Below are 6,167 nucleotides of genomic sequence, written 5' to 3'. Positions count from 1 at the left end.
ACTTAAGGAGTTCCCAGGAGGCGTAGGAGGTAGACTTTGAATACATCATTATAAAATAACGTGCAATAACCAGGGCAAGTTGTACAACCACCAGAGGGGTCACCAGAGTACAGTAACTTCACTTGGGATTGTTGATGAGAGCTTTGCAGGAGTCCTGGGGAGAGTCCCTGACTGGTCTCTAAAAGAGAGGAAATCAACTACTAGTTATTATGTATGTAATACCCCAAATGTGCCAGGTATTAAACCAGGCAGTTTATCATTTTAATTAAGTTAACACAACCATTGCATGCATCAGATAGTGTGAGTCTCAATGTATAGATAAGAAAACTGAGAGCTGAGACATCTGAGTGGCTCAGCAGTTGAGTGTGTCTGCCTTCGGCTCAGGGCATGATCTCCGGATCTGTGAATAAATAAATAAAATCAGAAAGAAAGAAAAGAAAAAAGAAAAAGAAAAAGAAAAAGAAAAAGAAAAGAAAGAAAAGAAAAGAAAAGAAAGAAAAGGAAAGGAAAGGAAAGGAAAGGAAAGGAAAGGAAAGGAAAGGAAAGAAAGAAAAGAAGAAAAGGAAAGAAAAGAAAGAAAAGAAAGAAGAAAAGAAAAGAAAGAAAAGAAAAGAGAAGAGAAGAAAAGAAAAGAAAAGAAAAAAAGAAAAGAAAAAAGAAAAGAAAAGAAAGAAAGAAAAGAAAAGAAAAGAAAAGAAAAGAAAAGAAAAGAAAAGAAAAGAAAAAAGAAAGAAAACTGAGAGTGGCCATGAGCTGAAGGATACACAGCCAGAAAGGGTCAGAACACAGATATGAATTTACTTTTTTCTGACTTCAAACGCCAAGCGCCGTGCTCAACGCCGCACTGCTTTTGGACAAAGGAGAGAACTGGAGGTGTGCACCCAGGAAGGGAGGTGGAGTTACTGCCACTCACTTTCCCCATCTGTTCCTTCATCTCTTTCCTCCAGGCCAGACTCCGTGGCCTGCATTTTTCTCAGCCTTCTCAGTCCCTCAGTGATGGCCCACTAACTGCATTCCCTTCCTCCACTCCTTCAAAACATGCATTCCTTGGAAGAGACCCCAAGACAAACCTCAAAAATGCAAATTCGGGGGGGGGGCAAGATGGCAGAGGAGTAGGGTCCCCAAGTCACCCGTCCCCACCAACTTACCTAGATGACTTTCAAATCATCCTGAAAAACCTACAAATTTGACCTGAGATTTAAAGAGACAACAGCTGGAACGCTACAAAGAGAAGCGTTCCATCTTCTAACAAGGCCTCTAACAAGGTAAGAAGGCAGAAAAAAATAAAAAAGAATCCAGTGGGGGAGGGGCCCGCGAGGAGCCGGGCTAAGGGGGGCGGCGGGAGCCTCGGGACAGGAGAGCCCAGCCCCGGAGAGGCAGGGACTTGAAAAATCCGCACTGGATTCCTCCTGGACAGAAAGGCGCTGGCAGGGAACTCGGGCAGCACCGCAGGAGGGGCGGTGGAGCCCCCAGGTTCCCGGGGTCACTACCAGAGGAGGTGCGCCCGGGGGAGGGCGCCCCGCACCCCGCGGGCCCAGCGGGTAAAGGGCTGGAGCGCCGGGCGGGGCCCCGGGAGCAGCTCGGGCGGCGGCTCCGCATGGAGGGGGCTGCGGGGCGGGAGCCCAGGGCGCAGGGGGACACAGCCCCCGATCCTGAGCTCCCCCGGGACAGGCGGAGGCCGGGAGGGTCCAGGACGGCGAGGACCCTCCTGCCCCGGGCGCCCCCGAGCTGTGCAGATCGGCGCACCCGTCCCTGGAGCATCCAGGCCCGAGCGGACTGGGAGCTGCGGGAGTTACTGCGGGAGCTGACTCCAGGGCTGGAGAGCTGGCCCCGCCAGTGGTGTTCCTCCTGGTGTCACCCTGTGCCTGGGACGGAGCAGGGCCGCCAGGGAGCAGGGGCCTCACGGGGTAAGCAGCTCCCACTGAGCCCAGCCCCCTGCGGGATGCGGGGAAGCTCCCCCAGGTGCACACACCTGAGAATCAGCACAGCAGGCCCCTCCCCCAGAAGACCAGCCAGAAGGACAAGGGAAGAGCAAGTTCTTGGAGGAACAGCCCTGGAAAGTTCCAGGGGAACTTGAAGGATTTACAATATGTAGAACCAGAGGGTATCCTCCTTTTTTTTTTTTTTTTTTTCCTTTTTTCTTCCTTTTTCCAGTACAACTCATTGTTATATCAAACTGTAAATATCTAGGTTTTTTTCTCTTTTCCCACCATAAGTACAATATTTTACTGCCTCTTCATTTTTAAGATTTTTCCTTTTTGACTTTCATATTTCTATAATTATAGCTCCTAGATATATTTTCCACTTCTAGATTCCTTTCAACATACTCAACTTAGTTTTGGGAGATATACACAATATGGGTTTTTTTTGTTTTGTTTTGTGTTGTTTTGTGTTTTTTCTTTTCTCTGCCTCATTTTGTTCTACAATGGGGGAAGTTAATACCTACTAAAACATGACCAGTATGCACCCAGAACCAAGTGGTATACCATGCTGGTTCATTCTGTGGATTCCTCATTCCCATTCTGCCTCCCTCTTTTATCTCATTTATGTTTTGGTGGTCCATGTTGGGGCCCTCTACATATACTTCTGGTTTATATAAATTTGTGACTGAGCATCTTCTAACATACAGAACTTAATATACTCAGAAACAAGAAGATCACCCTCCAGAACCCCTCAGGTAGACTACATTCTACCTCCACTACAATTTCTTCATCACCATCTCCCAGTACCCTCTTTTTTCTTTTCCTTTTTCTTTTCTTTTTTCTGTTTCTTTTTTTTTTAATCTCTTCTTCTTTAGAATTCCTGGCCTTTTACTTTTTACTACTTTGTTTTAAAATTTGTTTTTCACTTTAGTGGTCCTTTTATTTTGTTCTGATCTTTATTTTCCATTTCTGGTCTCTGACCTCAGCAGAATCATCTAGGGTGAAATTTACTTAGGTCGTGGTTGATATTCTTGATGGAGCCCACTCATACAGCCACTCTGCACTGAGCAAAGTGACTAGAAAGAAGAACTCACAACTAAAAAAAGAATCAGAAACAGTACTCTCTGCCGCAGAGGTACAGGATTTGGATTACAATTCAACTGTCAGAAAGCCAATTCAGAAGCACAATTATAAAGCTACTGGTAGCTAGGGAAAAAAGCATAAAAGATTCAAGAGACTTCATGACTGCAGAATTTAGATCTAATCAGGCCAAAATTAAAAATCAATTAAATGAGAAACAATCCAAACTGGAGGTCCTAACAATGAGGGTTAATGAGGTAGAAGAAAGAGTGAGTGATGTAGAAGACAAGTTGATAGCAAGGAAGGAAGCTGAGGGGAAAAAAGGGGAAAAACAATTAAAAGACCATGAGGAAAGGTTAAGGGAAATAAATGACAGTTTCAGAAAGAAAAATCTACATTTAATTGGGGTTCCAGAGGGCACTGAAAGGGACAGAGGACCAGAAAACATATTTGAACAAATCATAGCTGAGAACTTCCCTAACTTGGGAAGAGAAAGAGGCATTCAGATCCAGGAGATACAAAGATTCCCGCCCCCCCTAAAATCAATAAAAAACGTTTGACACCTTGACATTTAATAGTGAAACTTGCAAAGTCCAAAGATAAAGAGAAAATCCTTAAAGCAGCAAGAGATAAGAAATCCCTAACTTATATGGGGAGAAATATTAGATTAACAGAAGACCTCTCCACAGAGACCTGGCAGGCCAGAAAGGGCTGGCAGGACATATTCAGGGTCCTAAATGAGAAGAACATGCAGCCAAGAATACAGTATCCAGGAACGCTCTCCTTCAGAATAGAAGGAGAGATAAAGAGCTTCCAAAATAGGCAGAAACTGAAAGAATATGTGACCACCAAACCATCTCTGCAAGAAATATTAACGGGGACTCTGTAAAAGAAAGAGGAAGCCCAAAGAAATAATCCACGAAAACAGGGACTGAAGAGGTATCATGATGACACTAAATTCATATCTTTCAATAGTAACTCCGAATGTGAATGAGCTAAATGATCCCATCAAAAGATGCAGGGTTTCAGACTGGATAAAAAAGCAAGAACCATCTATTTGCTGTCTACAAGAGACTCATTTTAGACCTAAGGAGACCTACAGCCTGAAAATGAGTTTGGAGAACCATTTACCATTCAAATGGTCCTCAAAAGAAAACTGGGGTAGCAATCCTCATATCAGATAAATTAAAGTTTATCCCAAAGACTGAAGTAAGAGATGAAGAGGGACACTATATCATACTTAAAAGATCTATCCAACAAGAGGACCTAACAATCATGAATATTTATGCCCCTAATGTGGGAGCTGCCAAGTATATCAATTAATAGCTGCCAAGTTATCAATCACTTAATAGTCAATCAATTAATAGCCAATAATTAATTAATCAATTAATGTAAGTTAATACATACTTAGATAATAATACACTAATACTGGGAGACTGCAACACGGCACTTTCTGCAAATAACAGATTCTAAGCACAACATCTCCAAAGAAACAAGAGCTTTAAATGATACACTGGACCAGATGGATTTCACAGATATTTACAGAACTTTACATCCAAATGCAATTGACTACACATTCTTCTCAAGTGCACATGGAACTTTCTCCAGAATAGATCACATTCTGGGTCACAAATCAGGTCTCAACTGACACCAAAATATTGGGATTGTCCCCTGCATATTTTCAGACCATAATGCTTTGAAACTAGAACTAAATCACAAGAAATTTGGAAGAAACTCAAACATGTGGAGGTTAAAGAGCATCCAGCTAAAAGACGAAAGGGTCAACCAGAAAATTAGAGAAGGATTAAAAAGATTCATGGAAATTAATTAAAATGAAGATAAAACTGTTCAAAATCTTTGGGATAAGCAAAAGCAGTCCTAGGAGGGAAATACATCATAATTCAAGCATCCCTCAAAAAATTGGAAAAACTCAAATACACAAGCTAAACTTGCACCTAAAGGAACTGGAGAAACAAAAGGAAATAAACACCTACACCCAGCAGAAGAAGAAAGTTAATAAAGATTCGAGTAGAACTCAATGAAATAGAGACCAGAAGAACCGTAGAACAGATCAACATAACCAGAATTTGGTTCTTTGAAAGAATTAATAAGATAGATAAACCATTAGCCAGCCTTATTAAAAATAAAAAGGATTCTAATTAATAAAATCATGAATGAAAAAGGAGAGATCACAACCAATGCCAAGGAAATACAAACGATTTTAAAAGCATATTATGAGCAGCTATACACCAATAAATTAGGCAATCTAGAAGAAAAGGATGCATTTCTGGAAAACCACAAACTACCAAAACTGAAACAGGAAGAAATAGAAAACCTGAACAGGCCAATAACTAGGGAGGAAATTGAAGCAGTCATCAAAAACCTCCCAAGATACAAAAGTCCAGGGCCAGATGGCTTCCCAGGGAAATTCTATCAAACGTTTGAAGAAGAAACCATACCTATTCTATTAAAGCTGTTCCAAAAGATAGAAAGGGACAGAATATTTCCAAACTCGTTTTATGAGGCAGCATCACCTTAATTCCAAAACCTGTACAAACACCCCACCAAAATGGAGAATTATAGACCAATATCCCTGATGAACACAGATGCAAAAATTCTCAACAAGATACTCGCCAATAAGATCCAACAATACTTTAAGAAGATTATTCACCATGACCAAGTGGGATTTATCCCTGGGTTGTAAGGCTGGTTCAGCACTCGTAAAGCAATCAATGTGATAGATCATATCAAGAGAAAAACCAAGAAACATATGATCCTCTCAATAGATGCAGAGAAAGCATTTGACAAAGTACAGCATCCATTCCTGATCAAAACTCTTCAGAGTGTAGGGATAGAGGAAACATTCTTTAGCATCTTAAAAGCCATCTACAAAAAGCCCACAGCAAATATCATTCTCAATGTGGAAACATTGGGAGCCTTCCCCCTAAGATCAGGAACATGGCAGGTATGTCCACTCTCACCACTGCTCTTCAACATAGTCCTAGAAGTCCTAGCCTCAGCAGTCAGGCAACAAAAAGAAATAAAAGGCATTCAAATTGGCAAAGAAGTCAAACTCTCCTTCTTTGCGGATGACATGATACCATACACAGAAAACCCAAAAGACTCCACCCCAAGATTGCTAGAACTCATACAGCAATTCAGCAG

The 6,167-nt window shown here is 41.8% G+C and overlaps 1 long non-coding RNA gene across 4 annotated transcripts in view; it reads left to right on the top strand.

Annotated features, from left to right (window-relative positions):
• Window positions 1-1,307: 1,307 nt before the first annotated feature.
• Window positions 1,308-6,167, top strand: part of LOC112649876 (uncharacterized) — a 74,778-nt gene continuing 69,918 nt past the window's right edge. For all 4 annotated transcript variants that reach the window (XR_004806999.2, XR_003129758.3, XR_003129761.3 and 1 more), the window contains exon 1: window positions 1,308-1,498. This is a non-coding gene — a long non-coding RNA (uncharacterized LOC112649876). The remainder of the gene's footprint in view (window positions 1,499-6,167) is intronic.

The sequence above is a fragment of the Canis lupus genome, chromosome 19 (genome assembly GCF_003254725.2).
Source record: "Canis lupus dingo isolate Sandy chromosome 19, ASM325472v2, whole genome shotgun sequence".
Lineage (NCBI taxonomy): Eukaryota > Metazoa > Chordata > Mammalia > Carnivora > Canidae > Canis > Canis lupus.
Note: the sequence above shows the minus strand (reverse complement) of the source record. Positions and strands in the feature narration are given on the sequence as shown.